Source organism: Eretmochelys imbricata, chromosome 3, assembly GCF_965152235.1.
Source record: "Eretmochelys imbricata isolate rEreImb1 chromosome 3, rEreImb1.hap1, whole genome shotgun sequence".
NCBI classification, from domain to species: domain Eukaryota; kingdom Metazoa; phylum Chordata; order Testudines; family Cheloniidae; genus Eretmochelys; species Eretmochelys imbricata.
The window spans coordinates 12,370,367-12,394,044 of NC_135574.1; the positions used below are offsets into that span (position 1 = coordinate 12,370,367).

A 23,678-nucleotide genomic window follows, 5' to 3' on the forward strand; every position below is an offset into this window, starting at 1 on the left:
AGCTGAGCACTTCTGCAGATCTGTCCCCAGTCATGAGTTCTGAGTACTTGGAAACTGGACATTTGAGCTCTGGGATGTCACTCTTGCTGTGCACAGCATGGGTCTGCTCTGTGGGTATGATGGTACAGGGGGTCTTTTTCCTCTTCTACCTTGTAGAACAGCAGGACAGGGTCTCTACCTAGCACTCAGGAGAATGCTCAGGTTGGGGACAGGGCTCTCGCTTCACCCAGCTTCAAAGGAGTACAGAATGTCAGCTGAGAATCCTGACCAGGCCCATGCCGAGCATGCCATGGTCCTCAGTTCATACCAGCTGGAACAGACATGCTACTTCTTTTCAAAGGGGCACTAAAGTGCACCGGGCAGCACGCTCCCCTCCATGCCCACGTCTGAACTGAGCCATTATGTCCTGTGCCAACAGAGAGCCTCCGGCATCAGCAGCACAAATGGCTCAGCTCTGCTCCCGTTGCTCCCCAAGTCCAAGTCTTAACTAACAGACAATTTTCAAATGCAATATTTGCTTTAGCAAAGGTGTGTGTGTAACCTAGCACATATTATGGTGCTTCATTTCTCCCCCCATCATAGCATGCCAACATTAGCATTGGGTATGCACTTGTATCCTCCAGCAGGGCTTGAATTTACATCCCCTGTCCCATGGGCAGGACTGTTCTCATCTGAGCTTTACTGACATGCACGGCTTTCAGTCAAAGACAATGCAAGCCACCAAGGGGTACAATTTGAGCCATGAGTGACTAGAGGGAGGGACACAAAGGGGGCACCAGCTGAAGGGGGGCATGTGACCCCCCCCCGTGATTTGTTCCCGTCCCGCACATGACCCCCTCACATGACTCCTCCCCATCCCTCTCCACATGTGACCCCCCACATGACTCGTCCCCACCCTGCACCCAGCCTGGGGGCCCTGCGCTCTCCCGTCCCCTCCCCATCCCACGTTACCTGGCGGGGGCGGCTCTGTTCCAGTCCCCCTGGCATGTGGAGCCACTAATGCACTCTCCCAGGCAGCCTCTGGCCATGCTGTCTGCCTGGGCTGGGAGCAAGCTCTGCTGCTGTGCTGTTGCCCCCTTACTAACATTCAGTGGGGGTGTTTTCATTGCTAGCTCCCAGTACTAAAAGGGGGAAGGGTCTATGGGAAACCAGGACCCTGAGACTGATAGTCCCCAGGAACAATGGGGAGACGCTAATGCTCCAGGTCAGCCTGAATGACAGGGCGGGCTAATCAGGGAGTCAGGAGGCCTGGGAGGTCCCGTCCTCTGTGTGAGCTGGATTTGCCTGGGTCAGACAGAGGGGGGCTGAGCTAAGGAGAAAGCAGGGGCCCAAGCTAAGCTGGGGAGCAGAGCTGTGCCAGATCCAGAGGGACCAGAAAAGCAGCCCAGAGAGAGCAGACCCTGTCCTGGGAGCAGAGCTGCAGCCCCAAAGCCAGAGGCACAGCCCAGAGAGAGCAGACTTGCCCTGGGGGCAGAGCTGCAGCAACCAGAGCCAGAGAGGCCAAAGAAGCAGCCCAGGGAGCTGGAGGCAAAGCAGCAGCAGCAGTGCAGAGACAGAGTGGTGGAGCTGGGGCTGGAGCAGTCCGGAGCTGGGTGCAGTGAGCAGCTGGGGAGACCGAGGGGGACCCTGGGCAGCGGGCCCAGCACAGGGAGACTCATCAGCCAAGAGGCTCTGCAGGCCAGGCTTGGATCGTAACCCCGACAGGGCGGGGGCGACACCGGGAAGAAGGGTCCTACCACTTAGATCCTAAGAGCATGTGGCCACCAGAGCAAGTATCCAACCCACAGCATCCCTACAGCACAGCCAGGGCCTGAGCAGGGGGCCTGGGAACTTACAAGGAACAGACTGTGAACTGCCCGGACATTCCAGAGACACTGTTTGTGGTGTTCCTTGCCACAGAGTGGGGTGATGTGTTTCCTTTAACCTTTCCCATTTTTCCTTATTCTTTTTAAAACTAATTGTTGATTAAATAACTTGCATTTGCTTTAACTTGTATGTAATGGTCAGTGGGTCAGAGAAGTGCCCAGTGCAGAGAGCGTACCCTGGAGTGGGGACACCCTAGCCCCTCTCCTAGGTGACCACAGCAGGGTTGGGGGTCGAGCCCCCCAGGAATCCTGGGCCCAGCCTTGTTGGGGTTACAAGGGATCTGCCAGACAGGAGAGTGGAAGGGGCGTCCTCAAGGGCAGGGAGGCCACTGGGTAAAGGAAGTGGGAGCGAGGACTCAGATCCTTTCGTTAGCCCACTTCACGGGGGTAGTGCAGAAGCCAGGAAAGTTCCCCACAATAGCGGGACTATTCCCCTGCTTACACTGTGATCCTGTCAGTTCGTATGAGCTAAGCAGGGCTAGGTGGGGTTAGTGTTTGAATGGGAGACCACACATGAATGCTGGAGTGCAACAGGAACTAGTGCTGTTGATTCAGGAAGTTACACCATTCCTGTAGAATTTGCATTGGGGTGAACAGGGTGCTCTGCTACACCTGGAGGTGCCAACTTTCGGGTGAGATCCAAAGTTGGGTGAGATGTTCTTGACCACTTTGTCTGGGTATTGTGAGATTGAATTATTTAATGCTTGTAAAGTGCTTTAAGATTGGCATTTGACAAGCCTTATAAAAGAACAATGTTTTTCTACACCATTTCGTACAGAGGGACTTTGTCATTATAACATCCTATCACACTCACATTGTATCCTAGGGTGACACACACAAAATCTCCTTATTCATAGATTCACAGAGTTTGAGGCCAGAAGGGACCATTAGATCATCTAGTCTGACCTCCTGTATAACACAGTCCAGAGAATTTCACCCAGTTACCCCTGTATGGAGTCCAAAAACTTGTGTTAGATTAAAGCATAATTAGAAGATGTCAAGAGATGGAGAATCCAGCAGTTAATCACCCTCACTCTTAAAAATGTGTGCCTAATTTCTAATCTGAGTTCATCTGGCTTTGACTTCCAGCCATTAGTTCTAGTTCTGCCTTTTCAGCTACGTTAAAGGACCCTTCCATTTTCAGTTTTGATTTGGATTCAGTCAGTCTAATGTAGTCATTGTTTAGATGGCATCTAGTGCTTCTTTTAAGCTGTAGGCCTCCTCCTCTCACTGGATCAGGCTCGGAATGATTTGTCTACCTTGAGACATACTTGTCAGTAAAGCTCTTCAAGGCACCAAGATTCCCTCCCTCAAGCTTGTGCTGTCACCTTGAGACTTGTCAGGAGCTGAAGGTTAATGTCAGGGCAGCACTTCCTTCTATGGCTGTAAAGGACTGGGTGGATTGAGCGTGTGATAAATGCACACCAATGAATGCTTTCAATCAAGTTCAAGGATTTTCAGGACAAGCCATTCAAATGCTGACATAGTCTCGACATTAAGGTATGTGTGTCTAGGGCAGATTTCACAGTATTGGTGAGTTCAGGGTCTTTTTTTTTTTTTAAACCATGCCTCCATTTTGTGTTATTTTCCATTATTTTTATTATTTGTTGATTTTCAAGAGTGTGCTTGGCATTACATAGAACATAAAGGAGAAAAGCTACCTGCCCCCAATGAGCTTTAAAATCAAGAGGCAAAGGTAACCCACTGTCCCACAGTGACTATGAGTCTGCCGTAGCTACCAGCTGAAGAAGTTGTTCCTCTGGGTGCATGCTTTTAGCACTCGAGGGCATGGGTTCAGTCCCTGTGATGATCCAAGGATGCCACTCTAAACAACGCTTCAGAAACGCAAAATGTTAGGAGGCTGGATTCAACACAAAGTGGTGCAGGTTCCCCCCCACCCCGCCTCTTGGTCATGAGTAAATAAGAGCATTTCTTTGAGAGGCAAATTAGCATGTGTGTTTTGAAGAAGGAATTTAAACAGGTGAGTGTTCCACATCATAGAAAGGGAGAAGTTACTGAATAGAATGGATGGAGCAAGGAGAGTTGAGAGTAGAGACCTAGGGCCAAACTCATGCTGGGTGAAACTTTGTTGATGTAAGTGGAGCTACAGCCCGGACACATTCCTTTGGACCACAGGTTGGAGCAGAGTCGTGCAGGGCTTTGATGAAGAGCGATACAGAAAGGAGCCGTTCCTGAGTTAGTGTCATGCTGGGGGATGTGTTTTTTGAAGAACTGTTGCCTCTCCTCTCACTCATACACAGAGCATTTTCCTTTTGTTGTTTTCTCCTAAGTCATTTCCCATTTCAGATAGTTTAGTGGAAGAAATAATTTCTATCGCATCTTCTATTGATCCTTCAATTTTGGGTGTTTCTGTGGCCCCCTTTATTGTAGTATCCAAGTACTTCACCAGCTTTGAGGTGTTTATCCTCACTGCACCTCTGTGAGTTAGGGAAGTGCTATTATCCCCGTTTCACAGGTGAAGAACTGAGATACAGAGAGATTCAGTGACTAGACAGAGGTCACACAGGGAGTCTGTGGTAGTATAAAGAATAGAATCTGGGTCTCTAGAGTCCCACACTTGTATCCCATCCCCTGGACCACCCTTCCTCTCTTCATGCATAGGCCAGTGAAGCACGGTTAATATTTATTCACTGCCAAAGTTCCGAGTGGTGCTGCTTTTCAGACAAAAACAAGAAGGCAAGGTCCCTGCTCCAAAGAGTCTACAATCTCAGTGCCAAATCCTGATTCCCTCGCACATTCATGGAGCCCAGTTGAATGCTGTCTAACTTATGGGGAAAGCCTGTTTGTCTTAAGTGAGTAGCCCCACTGAATGGAGGTGGATGGGAGATAGCAAAAGCCCATGTGCATGGCATTGTTTAGGTGCCGTAGCTCTACAGTGAAGGCATAGGCAAGAAGGGAGGGTTGGGTGCCAAAAGACATTAGCTATGTGGTGGAACGTGAAGGCAAAAGTGGCTTGGCACATTAGCGGAAACACTGCGTTTCAGTTTTTCACTGGCGATTCAAGACATCCAGACTTTCTGTGCTGTCACTTCTAAACTCTGTAACATACAGTCCCCATGCATGGCTTCAATTAAAGTTCATTGGAACCATGTAATCCGCAATTTCGCATTGAAGCGGTGGAAGCCTGTTAAAAAATAAAACGGGAAGGAAAGTGTTTTTGCTGGCTTGACACCACTTTCATCAAACAGAAACATGTTATTCTGGCTCCAATTTAACATTAGCCTAGCCCATGGTCTAGAACAAATTAGGGTGCATGTCAGCTCTCCTTCTCCTCTTGTATATGTTATCGCAATCAGTCATTCAACAAGCAGGCTTTAAAATGTTCAGCCATCTCAGCGAAGACAGGACTGAGTGCCATTTAATTTCTTTTCTTTTTAAGACTGGAAAGTTTGGGGAATGTTTTGCTGCTATGGTTGAGTTCAGCTTGTTTAGTAAGCGCTGTCAGCAGCTCGCTTTGATATGTTAATATGACTAACAGTCTCCCAGAATTCCCCGTGAGTGGCAGTCCTGTGCTCTGGTGGTCACAACAGATTGGGAAATTTCACTGTTGCCTTTGGCTTTAGCCAACTCCCCTGCCAATCAGAGCATGCCACCCATAAACCACCTGCCAATCACATGTCAGTGTTAAAGGGGGTCTCAGTCAGCTGGGGTGGCTTGAATTTTTGACAACGTAATTATGGCCCTTGCTTCCACATTGAAATCTTGAGCAGGATTGAGGGAGTTTTATTGATTGTTCAGAAGGGAAATTTATCAATGTCTCCGGCTCCGTTCATACTTTAATTCCCCAGAAAACTCTGACAAGTTCCCTAAGAGAAATCTAGCTCGTTGGCCTTGGCTGTACTTGCGTCTTTGTCTTTCTCAGCAAAATTGATTTGGCCCCACACTGTGGATTCTGAATGAACCTTCAGCATTTCAGATGGCTGTGTTCACAAGCAGCACAAGGCGGGTGGGCACACTGCCTATGGAACCAACCTACCCCTTCTCTGCTAAAAGATATTTGCCACCTGCTTTCACAAGCAGACTGTAAAGGAATTCACAATCTGGCCTTTAGAAAACAGACCAGTGTTTAATGATTTAATAGTGTCCTTCTCATGTCCTGTGAGGATTTTACATATCTTTTAAAGATATCATTTGTAGTTCAGAAGATATTGTTCATTAGCTCCATTCATGGGATCTGTCTAGTGTGTGTATATGTGTATGTGCAGGTGAGAAAAAGAGAGAGGGGCCTAATTCTCTGTTTCCCTGCACTGTGTGGAAAGTGGGTGCAAAATGCTACTATTTTGGTGTAGTAAAGTTTTACTTGCACTGTATACTGGTGTGAATGACTACGCAAGGTGTAGGGCAAAGGAGAATCAGGCCCAGAGAGTTTAAATTCAATAGGATACTCATTTATTGTTATGGTCCCAGCATGTACGTAAAGAAATTTGATCAAAAAATAAAATACTCTTGCTGGAAGATTGCAATGTAACACCCCTTTATTTCTTAGAATTCAGCACGATAACACACAAGAAGCCAACCCAGGGAGACAAATCAGGCTGCTCTCTAATGCAGACAAACACAGCTCACCCCACCTTGTTTTAGGCTGGCTCTTCCCAGGCTGACTGTTTTGACTCAGCTTCCCTAGGGAACCCCCTAGCCTGCAAGGAGAACCAGGAATCCCTCTCCCCACAATCTTAAAGTGATAGCTTACAATTCCATCACAGTTCTCAATACACTGTATTAATCACCATACAAAATAAATGCAGTGAGATTCATGGTCTGCGCTAGTTCACCAGACTAGGTCCGGGTCCCATGTCTCCTGCACTCTACATTTTCCTTCATTCCAGTTGAACAATCCAGTGGGAGCTTTTTAATAGAAGGACAGAGAGTGTGAGTTGGACTCTGCATTCAATGGAGAGTTGTAGCAGACCATAGAGCGCTGGTAGGATGTGCTCTTGGAGGCCTGTGTTACTTAGCAAACAGACTGCTGTCTGCACTTGGTGGAGCTTTTGCAGGGTGTGAGGCTTCATTTCCGGTACGAGTTGCAATAATCAAGCCTGGAGCTCATGAATGCATGGATCGCTGTGGTGAGATCTGTGCCTAGCAGAATTTGGATGCAGTTTTCTGGCAGACACAGCTGGAGTTGTGTTCTTCCTAGCGCTTCCTTCTTGTTAGAACCCTTCTGTTTTGGCTGGCTTGAACTTAAACCAGTTGCTCTTCATCTGGATGCTGACCTTACTTAGGAATGGTGAAAACAAGGAAGTGACGTTATGTGCATCTGATGTAAGGAGACTGAAGGCTTCTCTTCACTACCAGCTAAATCGGCGCCACTGCCATCAATGCAGCGGCATCAATTTAGTGGGTCTGGTCAACACGTGCTGAGTTGATGGGAGAGTGCTCTCCCGACGATTTCAGTACTCTACCTCCCCAAGAGGCAGAAGCTATGCTGATGGGAGAGCATCTCCTGTAGACACTGCTGTAAATCAATCTAAACTACATAGTCTTACATTACATAATTTACGTAATTTAACGAGCGTGATTTAGATTGATTTACCTCATTAGTGTAGACTAGGACTTAGAGATGGGTATTGTCTGCATGCTTCTGGCATATCTTCCTATGTTTTCTCCCATGATCACCACAGTGGGTAAGAAGGTTGAGCCTTGGGGGTCTCTGTAGATGAGGGCTTTGGAGGTAGAGAAACATTAAAAACCTTTAGAAATCTCATCAGAGCACCCAGTATATCAGTGCTTCTACTTCTGGCTCCAACTGCAACCGAGATATCAGGAAGAATGGAGGTGCACAGCAAAAAAATGAAAGTCAAGCAACAATTTTCAAATCTCAAAAGTTTTGGTTTGAATTTCAGGCTCTGGATGGAGATAGGAGAAAGTTTGGCAAAGTCTGCAGTGCTGAAGAGTCTGGGTCTAGATCAGAATTGTCCAAAAGCCCCAGGCTGTCCTAACTTGAGGTCCTGATTAGGACCCATCCTATAGCTTTTATTTTATCCAGATCATTTTGTTCATCTCTAACTTTCACCCGCTCCCTTGACAGTGACAGAATCGATGTGTCTAATTCCCTTTCTTCACATGGTGAGGATGTAGCTAACTGATCTTAGCATTTAAATGATCATTCTGCCCTGCATTCTCATTCCTGCAGGCAGACATTCCCTGTCTCGTTCAGTAACAGCTCTGTAGATTAACTGGCAATAATGCAAAATGTTAACAGCTGTGCGCAACTATTGATGAGCATGTACAGTATTTAGCTGCCGTATTTGAAGCAGTTTGTTAATGGTGCAACACCATGTCAGTTTAAAGGAGGTTTTCCTGTATCATACCTTTGGCTATGCAATATTTTTATGCACATTGTGTGTTTTGTGTGATACTTATTGGCTCATTCATTTATGCAAAGGGATCACAAGAGCTGAGACATCTTTTCCCTTTTCTCTCTCTCTCTTTTTTTTTAATATACACACAGTGGCACTAAGTTAGTATAATATCCAGGTAAACACTGATTAAAGGAATCCCTTTGGAAAGTAACTAGCATCCAGGGAATGTCACATGGAAAATGCCTGTTCTCCAGGATGTTTTGTAGCTAGTAAGGAACAATGAAGAGGGTTTCTCTATATATGTGTGTTTATACAGCCCTCATCATTATAGCATCTGAGCAATCTCAGTCATTAATGAATGGATAGATATGATCAAAAATATTAGTTTCATCAACATCAAAACATTTAATGGGAATTTGTCTATTCTGATTAAATTGTCAATGGAAGAACATCAACACAATTCTTTTTTACTTTCTCATTTCAGTGATGAAGAAATATTTTATTCTGATAAGGTAAAAAAACATTTAGTTTCAACTTTACCATGTCATTTTGACTTATACATTTTAATATTTTTATATATATATATATATATATATATATATATATATAAATCATATTTATATGTGTAATATGTTATAACGTTTCAGCATTATCCAAACAACATGTTTTAACCTTATCAAAATTAAATAATTTGACATTATTGAAACAAAACATCTGATGGTTCCAAATCAAATTTTGGGGGGGATTTTTGTTCTATGGTGAATCTCAAAATTTAGATTTTTTTGTTCGGATTCGGAGTGAAAACAAATGTCAGCATTTCAATTTTTCAGCCAGCGGCATCAGTGGATTTTATCCTCACAGCGTCCTCTGGGAATGCATTCTCCCCATGGTACCCGTGGGACATTAATCTGCTCTGTGCCTCGAGCAACTTGTGCTGGTCACACAGGACTGAGCAGGGATCTGAAGCCAGATGGATCGAATCATAAGCCACTGCCCAACTCACTGGCCCATTCTCCCTACCACGCCCCAGCCTTGTCCTATGGCTGTTGGCAAATGATGCTGGGTTGTAACTACTGGGAAGAACAAAATCCCAAACCCATCTGTCTCTCCCTTGCAGCAGGAATTCTCTTCTTGAAGTAGGCATGCCTCCCCCTGCTGCTGTCTCATATTTTCTTTGATACTGAGAAGCTGGAGGGGGCTTTCACTCAGGGAACTTCCAGGAGAATGGGGCAATACAGGTTCCTCAGGGCAGGATACTGGGGATGGATATACTCCTCCTTCATGTCCTCACAGTTAAGCAGTTATGTATAAGAAAAGACCCCACAGGGCACAAATGAAAAGCTTTTTGCGCTGGCTGTGGCGTCCAAGTGACAGAAAAAGCAGCTGTGTTTCAGTGAGAGCTGCCCACACACAGAAATTTGGCCCGGAGTAGTAGAGGCGGGTGGAAAAATATCGCCCACTTTCTCTCAGAGCAGAAAACTGTTCCCTGTCTTTAGAAGCTGTGCTGCAGGAAAAGCAGAGAGCTCCCTTAATTCAGATGCAGGGTAGAGACTTTGTGCAAAGACAGAGACTAGACTGAGGATTAAAATTAAATGAGGGGGAAAAACCCCCCCGAATACCTCAGTCTGGGGTGTGAATTAGTAGGCTGTTAGTGAATGCTGAGGACTAGTTCTTCAGATCCATGCCTTCAGCTGCATGAGAGAAGTGGGGTATGTAGGTGTGATTTTTGTGTGTGCTGTTTTTGTATATTAACTATGGAGCAGCGGTAGCTGAGATCTAACAACAAATTAAAATCCTCTCTCTTTTTCAAGGAATGTGTTCCCAGTGGCCGCTTAGTCATTTGCTGTTTCTGACCTTTCCAAATTTTAGGAAGGGCAAAGTTAAGTTTGGGTAGGGAGTGTAAATTAGATGGGGTCAGAGTGAGTAATGAAAGATTATTACATGTCTCTGGGGAACAGGTTGGATCTCTTAGGCATTACTTTCCAGACAGTTTAACACTGTTTTTATTCATTATTATTATTTAAGATGTGTAGCTTTTGGAAAGATAATTTTTATATGATAGCTGGAATCTACTGAATTACATTTTCAACCATTACTCTCTTTAATGAAGTTTTCTTTGTTTGAGAATATAAAATAAAAGTAACCTTAACTGAGTGTGTCAAGTATCAGAGGGGTAGCTGTGTTAGTCTGTATCCACAAAAACAATGAGGAGTCCAGTGGCACCTTAAAGACTAACAGATGCATCTGAAGAAGTGGGTTTTTCACCCACAAAAGCTTATGCCCAAGTAAATCTGTTAGTCTTTAAAGTGCCACCGGACTCCTTGTTGTTTGTGCAAGTTCTGCCTTTTGTACATGGGAGGCAAAGAGCCTGACTTTCATTTACACTAAATCCTTTTTAATCTGCTTTGGTAGGGCCACTTTACACTTCCAGAGCAATGCAAAGAGGCCTGTAAAGAAGAATCAGGCCCAAATTATGCATTGAGTAATATAAACTCTGAGAGTGATTTACTGAGATTACCATCCCTAGTAGCCAATGAAGAGCTGTTTCCTACTGTGTATTTGGCCTGGTCTAAATGCAAAAATTAGGTCAATGTAGCTATGGTGCTCAGGGGTGTGAAAAATGCCGATCAACCCCCTGGTGTAGACGCAGCTAGGTCGATGGAAGAATACTTTTGTCAACCTTACTACCGTTGCTTGAGGAGGTGGATTTCCTAGAGTGACAGAAAACCCCCTTCCATTGAATTGGGAAGTGTCTACACTACGGTGCTGCACCAGCCTAGTTACAGCCCTATAGCTGTGCTGCTATAGCACCCATAGTTCAGGTATGACCTTTGCTAGTATTTTATATGCTGTCATTTTAAATGTTAAAGTTTCCTTCACTTCCCTTGGAAGATGATTCTGCAATCTTTCATTTTTTTAGCTTGGTAAAAATTTTCCACTTTTATTTTAAATTGGAAACAAAAATTGTTACCAAAAAGTTTTCAGTAAAATAAAATAGGTTTTTCAGTTCAGTTTTAGGTAATTTTTTTAAAGAAGAATTTGTGTACTAAAAATGGTTTATGAAAAGCACACATTTTTCAGTTTTTGGTTTCATTTTTTTTTGTTGAAAAACCAAAACTTTTTTGGGTGAAATTGCAAAAACATGAAATGTTTGTGAAATTTCTCAAAAATAACTGGCATTTTTCAGCCAGCTCTATTTGTTAATTCTTTCAATATTCCTGCCAGCCCTGATCAATTTCTTTAAATTTTTCTGCTTTTAAGGAACCGAGAGCTGAACAGTGAATTCCAGAGGGAGAGTTACTTCCCTTTTCTGTGACATGATACCCCTGTTGGTGCATTCCAAAATGGCAGTGGTCATCATTAAACAGTCAGTGTATATTCTGTGACACCATGGTTATTTCTTGTTCTGCAAACTTCAACATGGTTTTGAAGAGTGAGCACAGTCCTGAGAGTTACTCATGGGGAAATTAACCAACCATTTAAACTGACTTTCTTCTTCAAGTGATAGGGAGGTTGTCGACCACTGTCTTCCATCTTTTGCAATTGTGACAGAGTTGCAAAACTTTCAGTTTCCTTTGGATGCCACTCCTCTGGTGAAAAGAAAAGGAGTATTTGTGGCACCTTAGAGACTAATCAATTTATTTGAGCATAAGCTTTCGTGAGCTACAGCTCACTTCATCGGATGCATACTGTGGAAAGTGTAAAAGATCTTTTTATATACACACAAAGCATGTAAAAATACCTCCTCCCACCCCACTCTCCTGCTGGTAATAGCTTATCTAAAGTGATCACTCTCCTTACAATGTGTATGATAATCAAGGTGGGCCATTTCCAGCACAAATCCAGGGTTTAACACGAACGTCTGGGTGGGTGGGGGTTGGAAAAAACAAGGGGAAATAGGTTACCTTGCATAATGACTTAGCCACTCCCAGTCTCTATTCAAGCCTAAGTTAATTGTATCCAATTTGCAAATGAATTCCAATTCAACAGTTTCTTGCTGGAGTCTGGATTTGAAGTTTTTTTGTTTTAATATTGCGACCTTTAGGTCTGAGATCGAGTGACCAGAGAGATTGAAGTGTTCTCCGACTGGTTTATGAATGTTATAATTCTTGACATCTGATTTGTGTCCATTTATTCTTTTACGTAGAGACTGTCCAGTTTGACCAATGTACATGGCAGAGGGGCATTGCTGGCACATGATGGCATATATCACATTGGTGGATGTGCAGGTGAACGAGCCTCTGATAGTGTGGCTGATGTTATTAGGCCCTGTGATGGTGTCCCCTGAATAGATATGTGGGCACAGTTGGCAACGGGCTTTGTTGCAAGGATAGGTTCCTGGGTTAGTGGTTCTGTTGTGTGGTATGTGGTTGCTGGTGAGTATTTGCTTCAGGCTGGGGGGCTGTCTGTAGGCAAGGACTGGCCTGTCTCCCAAGATTTGTGAGAGTGTTGGGTCATCCTTCAGGATAGGTTGTAGATCCCTAATAATGCATTGGAGGGGTTTTAGTTGGGGGCTGAAGGTGACTGCTAGTGGCGTTCTGTTATTTTCTTTGTTAGGCCTGTCCTGTAGTAGGTGACTTCTGGGAACTCTTCTGGCTCTATCAATCTGTTTCTTCACTTCCGCAGGTGGGTATTGTAGTTGTAAGAATGCTTGATAGAGCTCTTGTCGGTGTTTGTCTCTGTCTGAGGGGTTGGAGCAAATGCGGTTGTATCGCAGAGCTTGGCTGTAGACGATGGATCGTGTGGTGTGGTCAGGGTGAAAGCTGGAGGCATGTAGGTAGGAATAGCGGTCAGTAGGTTTCCGGTATAGGGTGGTGTTTGTGACCATCGTTTATTAGCACTGTAGTGTCCAGGAAGTGGATCTCTTGTGTGGACTGGACCAGGCTGAGGTTGATGGTGGGATGGAAATTGTTGAAATCCTGGTGGAATTCCTCAAGGGCTGCTTTTCCATGGGTCCAGATGATGATGAAGATGTCATCAATATAGCGCAAGTAGAGTAGGGGCATTAGGGGACGAGAGCTGAGGAAGTGTTGTTCTAAGTCAGCCATAAAAATGTTGGCATACTGTGGGGCCATGTGGGTACCCATAGCAGTGCCGCTGATCTGAAGGTATACATTGTCCCCAAATGTAAAATAGTTATGGGTAAGGACAAAGTCAAAGTTCAGCCACCAGGTTAGCCGTGACATTATCGGGGATAGTGTTCTTGATGGCTTGTAGTCCATCTTTGTGTGGAATGTTGGTGTAGAGGGCTTCTACATCCATAGTGGCCAGGATAGTGTTATCAAGAAGATCACCGATGGATTGTAGTTTCCTCAGGAAGTCAGTGGTGTCTCGAAGGTAGCTGGGAGTGCTGGTAGCATAGGGCCTGAGGAGGGAGTCTACATAGCCAGACTATCCTGCTGTCAGGGTGCCAATGCCTGAGATGATGGGGCACCCAGGATTTCCAGGTTTATGGATCTTGGGTGGTAGATAGAATATCCTAGGTCGGGGTTCCAGGGGTGTGTCTGTGCGGATTTGATCTTGTGCTTTTTCAGGGAGTTTCTTGAGCAAATGCTGTAGTTTCTTTTGGTAACTCTCAGTGGGATCAGAGGGTAATGGCTTGTAGAAAGTGGTGTTGGAGAGCTGCCGAGCAGCCTCTTATTCATATTCCGACCTATTTATGACGACAACAGCACCTCCTTTGTCAGCCTTTTTTATTTTGATGTCAGAGTTGTTTCTGACGCTGTGGATGGCATTGTGTTCCGCATGGCTGAGGTTATGGGGCAAGTGATGTTGCTTTTCCACAATTTCAGCCCGTGCACGTCGGCGGAAGCACTCTATGTAGAAGTCCAGTCTGCTGTTTCGACCTTCAGGAGGAGTCCACCTAGAATCCTTCTTTTTGTAGTGTTGGTAGGGAGGTCTCTGTGGATTAGTATGTTGTTCAGAGGTATATTGGAAATATTCCTTGAGTCGGAGACGTCGAAAATAGGATTCTAGGTCACCACAGAACTGTGTCATGTTCATGGGGGTGGAGGGACAGAAGGAGAGGCCCCGAGATAGGACAGCTGCTTCTGCTGGGCTGAGAGTATAGTTGGATAGGTTAACAATATTGCTGGGTGGGTTGAGGGAACCATTGCTGTGGCCCCTTGTGGCATGTAGTAGTTTAGAAAGTTTAGTGTCCTTTTTCTTTTGTAGAGAAGCAAAGTGTGTGTTGTAAATGGCTCATCTAGTTTTAGTAAAGTCCGGCCATGAGGAAGTTTGTGTGGAAGGTTGATTTTTTTATGAGAGTATCCATTTTTGACAGCTCATTCTTAATCTTTCCCTGTTTGCTGTAGAGGATGTTGATCAGGTGATTCCGCAGTTTCTTTGAGAGCGTGTGGCACAAGCTGTCAGCATAGTCTGTGTGGTATGTAGATTGTAATGGATTTTTTACCTTCAGTCCTTTTGGTACGATGTCCATCTGTTTGCATTTGGAAAGGAAGATGATGTCTGTCTGTATCTGTACAAGTTTTTTCATGCAGTTGATAGATTTCCACTCCATACTGCTAAATGCAGTGCCTTGCATAGTGACAGGTTTCAGAGTAACAGCCGTGTTAGTCTGTATTCGCAAAAAGAAAAGGAGGACTTGTGGCACCTTAGAGACTAACCCATTTATTTGAGCATAAGCTTTCGTGAGCTACAGCTCACTTCATCAGATGCATACTGTGGAAAGTGTAAAAGATCTTTTTATATACACACAAAGCATGAAAAAATACCTCCTCCCACCCCACTCTCCTGCTGGTAATAGCTTATCTAAAGTGATCACTCTCCTTACAATGTGTATGATAATCAAGGTGGGCCATTTCCAGCACAAATCCAGGGTTTAACACGAACGTCTGGGGGGGAGGGGAGGATAGGAAAAAAAACAAGGGGAAATAGGTTACCTTGCATAATGACTTAGCCACTCCCAGTCTCTATTCAAGCCTAAGTTAATTGTATCCAATTTGCAAATGAATTCCAATTCAACAGTTTCTCGCTGGAGTCTGGATTTGAAGTTTTTTTGTTTTAATATTGCGACCTTTAGGTCTGAGATCGAGTGACCAGAGAGATTGAAGTGTTCTCCGACTGGTTTATGAATGTTTCTGGATCTCTTTCTTGATCTTCCTGGTTTGCCTGCGATCTTGCCTGATAGTATGAATGCCAGATTGAGTCGCTCGGTGATCGGTGGGCACTACTTCTGCAGAAGGATATTCTTCTCTAATCTCGGGTCTCAAGTAATTGTGCTTTTTTAAAATTTATCCTTATCACCTCATCATTTGTAGGCTGGTTATCCAGCAAATTGTAACATTCTTCTCTTCCCACCAAAAGGCTAATGTCCGAGGGCTGGTCTACATGGGGAACTCACACCCCTGAGAGGCGCAGCTATGCTGACCTAACCCCTGGTGTAGACAGCAATAGGACAACAGAAGAATTCTTTCGCAGACCTAGCTACTGCCTCTTGGGAAGGTGGATTATCTACGCTGACAGAAGTACCCCTCCTGTCGGCATAGATACTATCTACAGTGAAGTGTTGCAGCTGTGCTGATGTAGCAGGTTAAACATACCTGGGTCTCTGTGTCCTTTTAAAGTGTCCAGCTCTCACTTCCATACAGGAGGGTTAATCATATGTAGCACTTCAGCAGTCTAGCACGGATGTGTAACTTTAACTTTCAACAGCACAGAAATCTTTGGATGTGTTTTCTGCAAGCTGTGTCTTTCTCTTGATTTCTTCATTGTGTCTTCTGTCTGATGTTATTAAACACCCTAAATAGGGGAGGCAATTCACTTGTTTCACCACTTTACTGTCTAGATGTAGATATTGTCTAGTTTACTTACCATACTTTTTGTCTTCCCAACATTAATAGTCATTCCATATTTCTTGCTGGCATTATCCACAGCAATAAGCATGTTCTGAAATTCTTCCTAGTAGAAATGATGCCAACTAGGTCATTGGTTTTTACTATGTTGTTGTATACGCCATTGACCTGTATACCCTAGTTGGTGTCTTCTAAACTTTTTCCTTCTGTGTGTAAGTCGAATAGTTGCGGGAAAAGGATGAAACCTTGGTGTAAACCTTCTTGATGCTGCAATACTCATATTTTGTAGTTTGTTGGGATTGTTGCAGACTTATTTAATCGTGGCCTACGTTTGCATGTACAGTACCATCTTTGGGCTTTCGTGGTATTTTATATGGCCAGCAGTGCAACTATCTGCTCCACCACGCAATGTTAGTACTGTCGTCAGATTGTCTGTGACTGCTTAATTAACAGGTCTCCATGGTTATATCCTATCTAAAGGCTGTTCCACTATCTGCAACCCATGGCTGTGCTCGGTGCCGATGAGAAGATTACTCAGACCTGCGTATGCTGCTGACAAGTTTTTTTTTTTTTAATATCATTGCAACTCCTCCTTCATGCCTCTCTCCACCCAAATTAATGGATTCACTTTCCCCATTTGAACAATAGTGATACTATTTTCTCACCTACTTCTGAGAGTCAGTTGGTTAATGTCTGTATAAAGTGCTTTGAATTTATACAATGCTATATAAATGCAAAGTGAGTGTTGACTTTTTAATGGCAGATACTCTATCAGACTACTGCTTGTAATATAGGATGGTTATGTGTTTAAGGAACTGGCCTGGGACTCACAAGATCTGATTAACTTCCCAGCTCTGCCACAGACTTCCTGAATGATCATGGACAACTCACTTAATCTCTGTGCCTCAACTTCCCATCTGTAAAATGGGGAGAATATTTCCTCTCTCCCATTCTTTGTCTTGTGTATTTTGACTCCAACCCTGCACCAGTATGCCAGTGCATTGTGAATTGCATGATCAGAGCCTCTTTGTAAACTTTTAAGGGAAGGACTCTCTCTCACTATGTGCTTGATCCAAAGCTCATTGAATTCTATGGCAAGACTCCCAGTGACTTCAGCTTTGGATCAGGCTCTTTGTGTGTGAACAGTGTTAGGCACAATGAAGCCCTGATCTCAGGTGGGGCCATTATGTCTTATTTTACTATAAATAAGGCATATCAAACTCTGTACCTGATTTGCTGGTATCAGTCCGGGTCTCTCTTGGCATTCCTAGTGGTCACAATTTGTTTTAAGTGGAAGATTATTTTTTTAGGCCAGAAAAAAATGGATTTATCCCCCTAGGTTAATAATAATAAAAACAAACTTCTTTCTCAGACATCCCTCCCTGAAAGGGAAGGTTCTTTAAAAGAGTTCTTCTATTTGGTGTAGCGTTTCACTGGGAGGAAAAGTGGGCTCTGGTACTGTTCCACAGCCGAGATCAATACTGTTTCTCCCCCCCCCCTTCTCTTTTCTGGTATGCTGAGAGGTTGGCAGAAAGGCTGGGCATGTGATCCGTTTTATAACTGAGGCCAGGGATGTGGCTGGTGAATTAATGATACAAGGAAACACACTGCTATCACTGCTCTTCGTCTAAAGGAGACACAGCTTTTGTTGGATGCAATTAATAATCAGGATGGGTAGAATTTTCAGAAGTGCCTAAATGACTTAGGAAGTCAAGTCCCAAAGGCAGTGATGACTCCAGATTTATTTAGGTCCTTTTGAAAATACTTTACAGTTGCCGGGGGCTTACATGTTCAGAGCTGGGTTGTTCAGGCACCTTATTTAGGCACTTAAATTCAAGCAGCCTGATTTTTTCACAAGATGCCACAGAAATACCTTTTGAAATTAATGGGAGCTGCAGATGTTCCAGGTCCCTGAAAATCTGGCCATTTAGATGCTTAAATATCAATGCAATTGCCTAATTTTAGGAACCCCCATTTGAAAAAAAAAATTACAGCACTAATGTTTTCCATGTTCTAAGGAGTTCAAGAAGCCACCTCAACCTATTTCAGTCAGTATGATCACACAGAACTGCTGACTTTAAATTTTTTCCACACTTTTATAGTATTCAACAGATTGCTTCAGGAACTAGGTGTTAGAAATAAGGTGAAGTAACGTTAATACTGTGTTATAAGTCAAATCCAGCTAAGCTGTTAAACACGTGCTTAACAAAAAGCATCCACAAAGCGATCTCTCCATATCAGATCTCTCAGTTCTTGTCCTCAAGGGAAACCTGCACAACACCTTCAAAAGACAAGTGTAGGGACTTAAATTCATAACTCTGGACACCTGAAATTATGGCTCCTTACAACAATTTGTAACTTACTCACCCTCCTTTGTCCTATGACTGCAGAAGTGTTAATTTCCCACTTCATTTTAACTGGCTTCCTGCAACATGTGTTAACCCCAAATGTTTAACATTCTGTCCTGTCTTGTATTTAGCTGTGCCACTGATTACTTTTTCCAGACCTGAAGAAGAGCTCTGTGCAGCTCAAAAGCTTGTCCCTTCCATTAACAGAGGTTGGTCCATTAAAAGAGATTCTCACCCAAATTGTCTTTCATTTAGCATTAGAATCATAGAATATCAGGGCTGGAAGGGACCTCAGGAGGTCATCTAGTCCAACCTCCTGCTCAAAGGAGGACTAATCCCCAATTTTTGGCCCAGATCCCTAGTTCACAACCCTGGGTTTAGCAGGCCAATGCTCAAACCACTGAGCTACCCCTTGGTGAGCAAGCCCCCTGAGTTCAGCACATACTTATTCAGCAAAGCACTTAAGAATGGACTTAATCACCTGCTTAAAGTTATGCACATGCTTATGTACTTTGCTGCATTGGGGCCTAGGTCTTGAACTATAAGACATTTCTGTAAAGACCAAATACGTCTCTAGTGAAGTCAGTGGAAAAGCTCTTATTGACTTCAGTGGGGCCATGATCTGACCTAATGATTTTACTGGGTCTAATTGTCTGAAGGTGATGAGGATTTTAACTACAGGATACTGTTGGTATTGTAGAAAAGGAGAATGGTGTATTGAGGTTTAAATGTTAACATAGTCCAAATGGTACACTCACTTTGTACAACTATAGAAGACTGCAAGCCACTGGAGAATCAGGGCCCTACCTACTTGTCACCATTTATACTCTGTCTACATTTTGCATTTCACTTACATAGGAGAGTGAATCTAAACAGGTCAGTATCACTTTGTTTTCAGTAACAATGTTTAGCACTTATAAGATGGTTTACATTTTGAGAGTCCTGTGCAAAATTTAACGGTTTGTGCATAGTCAAAACGGATATTAAGTTCAAGAAGATCTTAGTGTGGTCAGTACTCACAGGATCTGACTCTTACTATTAACCCAGAAGGTAGTTAAGTAGTATTATCCCATTTTTGAAGGTGGGGAAACTGAGTCACAGTGAGGTGAAGTGACTTGCTGAAAACCACAGTGTGAGGTGGTAACAAAGCCAGGATTGGAGATGAACTGTTCATAGAGCCTAGCTTCAGGATTTAATCCGCTTTAACATGCTGCTTTAGAATGAATTACATCCCAGGTTGACCTGTAGTAGCACCGTGCTGTGCTCTTCAGGGTTCAGTATTTAAATACATTTCTATTAATTAGTTTAGTAGTATATTTTATTCCCTCTTTACCCAAATCTAAATTTTCGGTCTAAAGTATCCTTTTTGATTGTCCTTTTAACTGTGGAGCTGTTGCTTCAAATCTCAAGATTTGTTTTCCTGAGCTCATTTAATTATTAAAAATGAATTTAAATAATTAAGGCGCTCTACAGAGTCATCTATTTTTCAACACTTGTGAGTGTTTGTAGTGCAGTCCTTCTGGTGAAGAAGAACTTTTGATTAATCACAGCGGCTTTGTAATCAGTATCCTCCTGTCTTCAAAAAGCACATGTACCAGTTTCTATCAGTGAGACCCAGTCATTAAACAGGTATTTTCCCCATCACTGATATTTCTATCGTATGCTTTGTTGTCAAAGGAAAATGCTGGCAGAAAGACAGCATGCTGAAGGAATTCTCTGTGAACAGATCTTTTCATGGGCCTGCAGACACAGCCCTCAGGTATCTCCAAGGGACCATCCACCACCCATTCTTGAACTTCATGTGGAGTTCTGCTGGGTATCGGTGGCTTGAAGGGAATAGCGCCTAGGGAGATGTGCATCATCCCCTCCCCACTTTGCAGGGAGTCTACTCAGGAATTAATGCTGCCTGATACTGTATTACCAGCAGAAGATAGCCCATCTGCATAGTGGAATCCCCATTTTAAGGGTGATTGTGGAACTGCTGCCCATGGGAGGAGCCATGCCAGCATAGATCCACCCTCAGCTGTGCTGACCAGGGCCCAAGGAAGGTCTACAGGGACGAAGGAGGCAGTACAGAGGTACAGGCTTGATGTGCAGATTGCCGTGTGCCTCCAAGACCCATGTGAATTTAGGGGGATCCATAAGATTTGGGGCCCAAACAGACAGAGGGCAAACCCTGCTAACCCCATGGAAGAATTTGAAGGGAACCTTGAAAGTTGAACAAAGACAGCTACTGACCTACAGAGTCTTTCTGCTCTACATCTGGGCCCAATTCCTTGATAGCACCAGAATCTATACATTAAGTGGTCCTAAACCCCTTCCCCCACAATAATTGCTCTTGGGTTTAAAGAGAGAGAAGTTCTTTCCCTGGTTTTGATTGAGCTGTGGAGTGGGGGGAAAAAAAAACAAACCACCAGGCCATCAACGACTGAACTATTTTAAAGTCAAATAGCAGGCCAAGTAGTAAAACCTTTTCTTGTTTGAGCCCCAGAGAGTTACTCTGTAACGGAGATGTTAGGACATCCACGTCATTTAACGTTGCTCCCTATGGTCAGGTTGGGTTTTTACTGTTTCACTCTCTACCAATGCAAGCAGACAGTCATACTCTGCTCTCAGCTACAGTGATGCCAATCTGTACTAACCCTCTTGAAGCCAGTTGGCTCAATCCTCACACTTGATACAGCTGAGGGGCGAAAGAAAACTCTATGCCCCTTTTCTGCTCTTCTCATCCTGGTCCACAGAGGGCTGATGTGGTGCAGTTTATGCCAATGGAGACATGTTGATTTCTGCGAGTTAAGGATCAGGTCTCTCACTTTTTGAGTTGTGCATGGGGGGAGGGAGGGAGAGAAAATCTGCTACGTTTAATCTCACTTTTATTAGGAACCCCCGCTTAACATTTTAAAGTTAGAAGTAGAAGATTTTGTACCTAGTTGCTCTTTCATTCCTAATGTACCAAATGTACAAATAACTACTATACCACTACTGTGTCATCAATTCAAGAATATATATATAAGTGTAATAATTAATAGAATATGTGGTCAGAAAATTAGCTAAAAACGAAATGATTTGGGTTTTGGCTAAGTTTTCAGTGGAAACTTTCACCTCTCCATTAAAAAAACAAACAAACAAACAAAAAAAAACTCAAAACCCAAACATTTTCAGGCAAAACCTGAGGCGGGGAAATGAATTTTTCAACCTAAAATCAAAAACTCTCTCAAAAAACTAGACACTTTCCACAAAACCCAATTTTTCAGTCAGCAAAAGTTTCAATAAGAATTTTTCAGCCAGGCCTGCATATTAATAGAGCTGACAGGAAAATGGTAAGTATGATTTGTGGGGAAAAATGTCAAATCAATTTTTTTAAATGCCACCCCAAATTAAAAAAAAGTTTAAAAAAATTTGAAAAACTAACTTTTTAAAAAAAGGTATATATTTGAAATCCAAAAGAACATGGTGTTTAAGGTTGTGTTTTTTCCTTTCCTTTCTTCCATAGTTTTGTCATCTTCCAGTGACAAAAAGGAAAAATGGGGACAAAAGTAGGGGTCAGGAAGAGGGAAAATAAGGGGCAAAAAGCCCAAACAAAAACATTTTGCAGTTTGGACCCCTCCCCGCCCCAGAAAAAAGTCAGAAGATTTTATGGGGAAAAAACAAGTTTAAAACTGTTTCCCAAGAAAGAGCATTTTTCGTCAAAAATGTTTTGAATGGAAAAAAAAAAGTGTTTTGTTCCACTTAGTATCAACATTGCTTACCCTTGGAATGTTTCCCTACAAGATTCTATGTTATTTAAACATGGCAGATACACGGACATACATACAGACACGGAGTTGCTGCGAGCCAAGATTGCAGCGTGCTGAGGGAAGAAAAAAAACAAAAACACCACACAAGGCTTTGCACTCTGTCAGTTGCTGTCAGGCTCTCTTTTATGGGAGTGCTAAAAATTCATGAGGTTCACTCAATAAAAGAAAGAAAATGAATAATAATGATCCTGCTGCCAATAAAAGAATGGAAGTAGGCAGATGCTGACAACCCTTCCTAGTGCAGCTGATTGTTGCAAGACAGGATTGCAAGACAGGATGGCTCAGTGGGCCAGATTCTCCATTGCCCCTGATCCTTGTGAAAATGGTTATTCTAGCGGTAGTATCTTACACCCACCTTGCACTGGTGTGAAGTTTGGCAACCGAGCCATCTCCGGAAAATGGTGAGCCCAAGACCCATCAGGGCAAATACTGACTGCTGGCACTTTGATACAGTACTGTAGGAGATGCTATGATAATGGGTGACATGCTTTGAATCAGTTGGATGTTTTATCAAAGTCCCCTTCATGTTGGCATTATCAGTACTCCTGGAACTTCATATGAAGGACAGGAGAACACTCCCATATCATGAGAGTCTGGCCCCGATTTGGAAAAACACTTTATATGAAAGATGCTTGACCAAACAAAGTCCCATTGCATCGAATATGAGAGGTGCTGTATAAAACCACATTTTACTGTGTGGACTAGTGAGTTAGTTTTTAGTGTATTGACAATTGCTACGTGTCTTCATTTTATAGTGTCTTTTTGTCCCTGGCACTGTCTCTGCAAAATGTAATTGGCTGATATTGCAGGATTAGGGCTTGGAGGAAATTTCTTTTAAGTGAAGTCAGCAGTTGTGAAAGGTGCCAGATTGACAACCCCACAGAATGACCAGGTGGGTGAGGTATTATCTTTTATTGGACCAACTTTTGTTGGTGAGAGACATGCTTTTGAGCTACACAGAGCTCTTCACCTAAGATGAGCTATTACCAGCAGGAGAGTGGGGGGGGAGGGGAAGTGAGGGGAGAAAACTGTCCCAAGCAGGAAGTACATCAGCAGTAGCAATACAGGATTACCCCGCAACACTTTCCCCAATATTCTTCTGCAATGGATTTGTCCAGTGGTCAGATTATTCATTGCAGATGAAACTCCTGCCACTTCTAGCTCTTCTGTCTGTCTGCAGGTAGTTTGCAAATCCATCCTGATTTCTGCAGATTTATTTGTATTATTCATAAGTATTCACTGGATAGTTCAGACACTTTCTTTTCTAGTCTCTTGAGTTTCTTCCCAAACTGTTTCCTTCCTGAGTTTTGCTGTTTATAATCCTTGATGTGTAAGTTGTCTTCTGGTATTTTTTTCTGCTCTCTATGTGGATGGCAAATAGTGAAGAAACGCAGCCCCCCCCCCGTGTGTGTCAATAATCTTGGATTTTAGCACACAAACTTTTGAAATTTGTTAATATTTTTACAAATGTACGATGGCCATCTGAATACTCAAGTAACATGATTACTTATTATTTGTATTACAGGGAGCC

At 43.3% G+C, this 23,678-nt stretch overlaps 1 protein-coding gene across 1 annotated transcript in view; it reads left to right on the forward strand.

Moving 5' to 3' along the window:
* PKHD1 (PKHD1 ciliary IPT domain containing fibrocystin/polyductin) overlaps window positions 1-23,678 on the forward strand; it is a 370,485-nt gene that overhangs the window by 148,134 nt on the left and 198,673 nt on the right. The window lies entirely within an intron of this gene.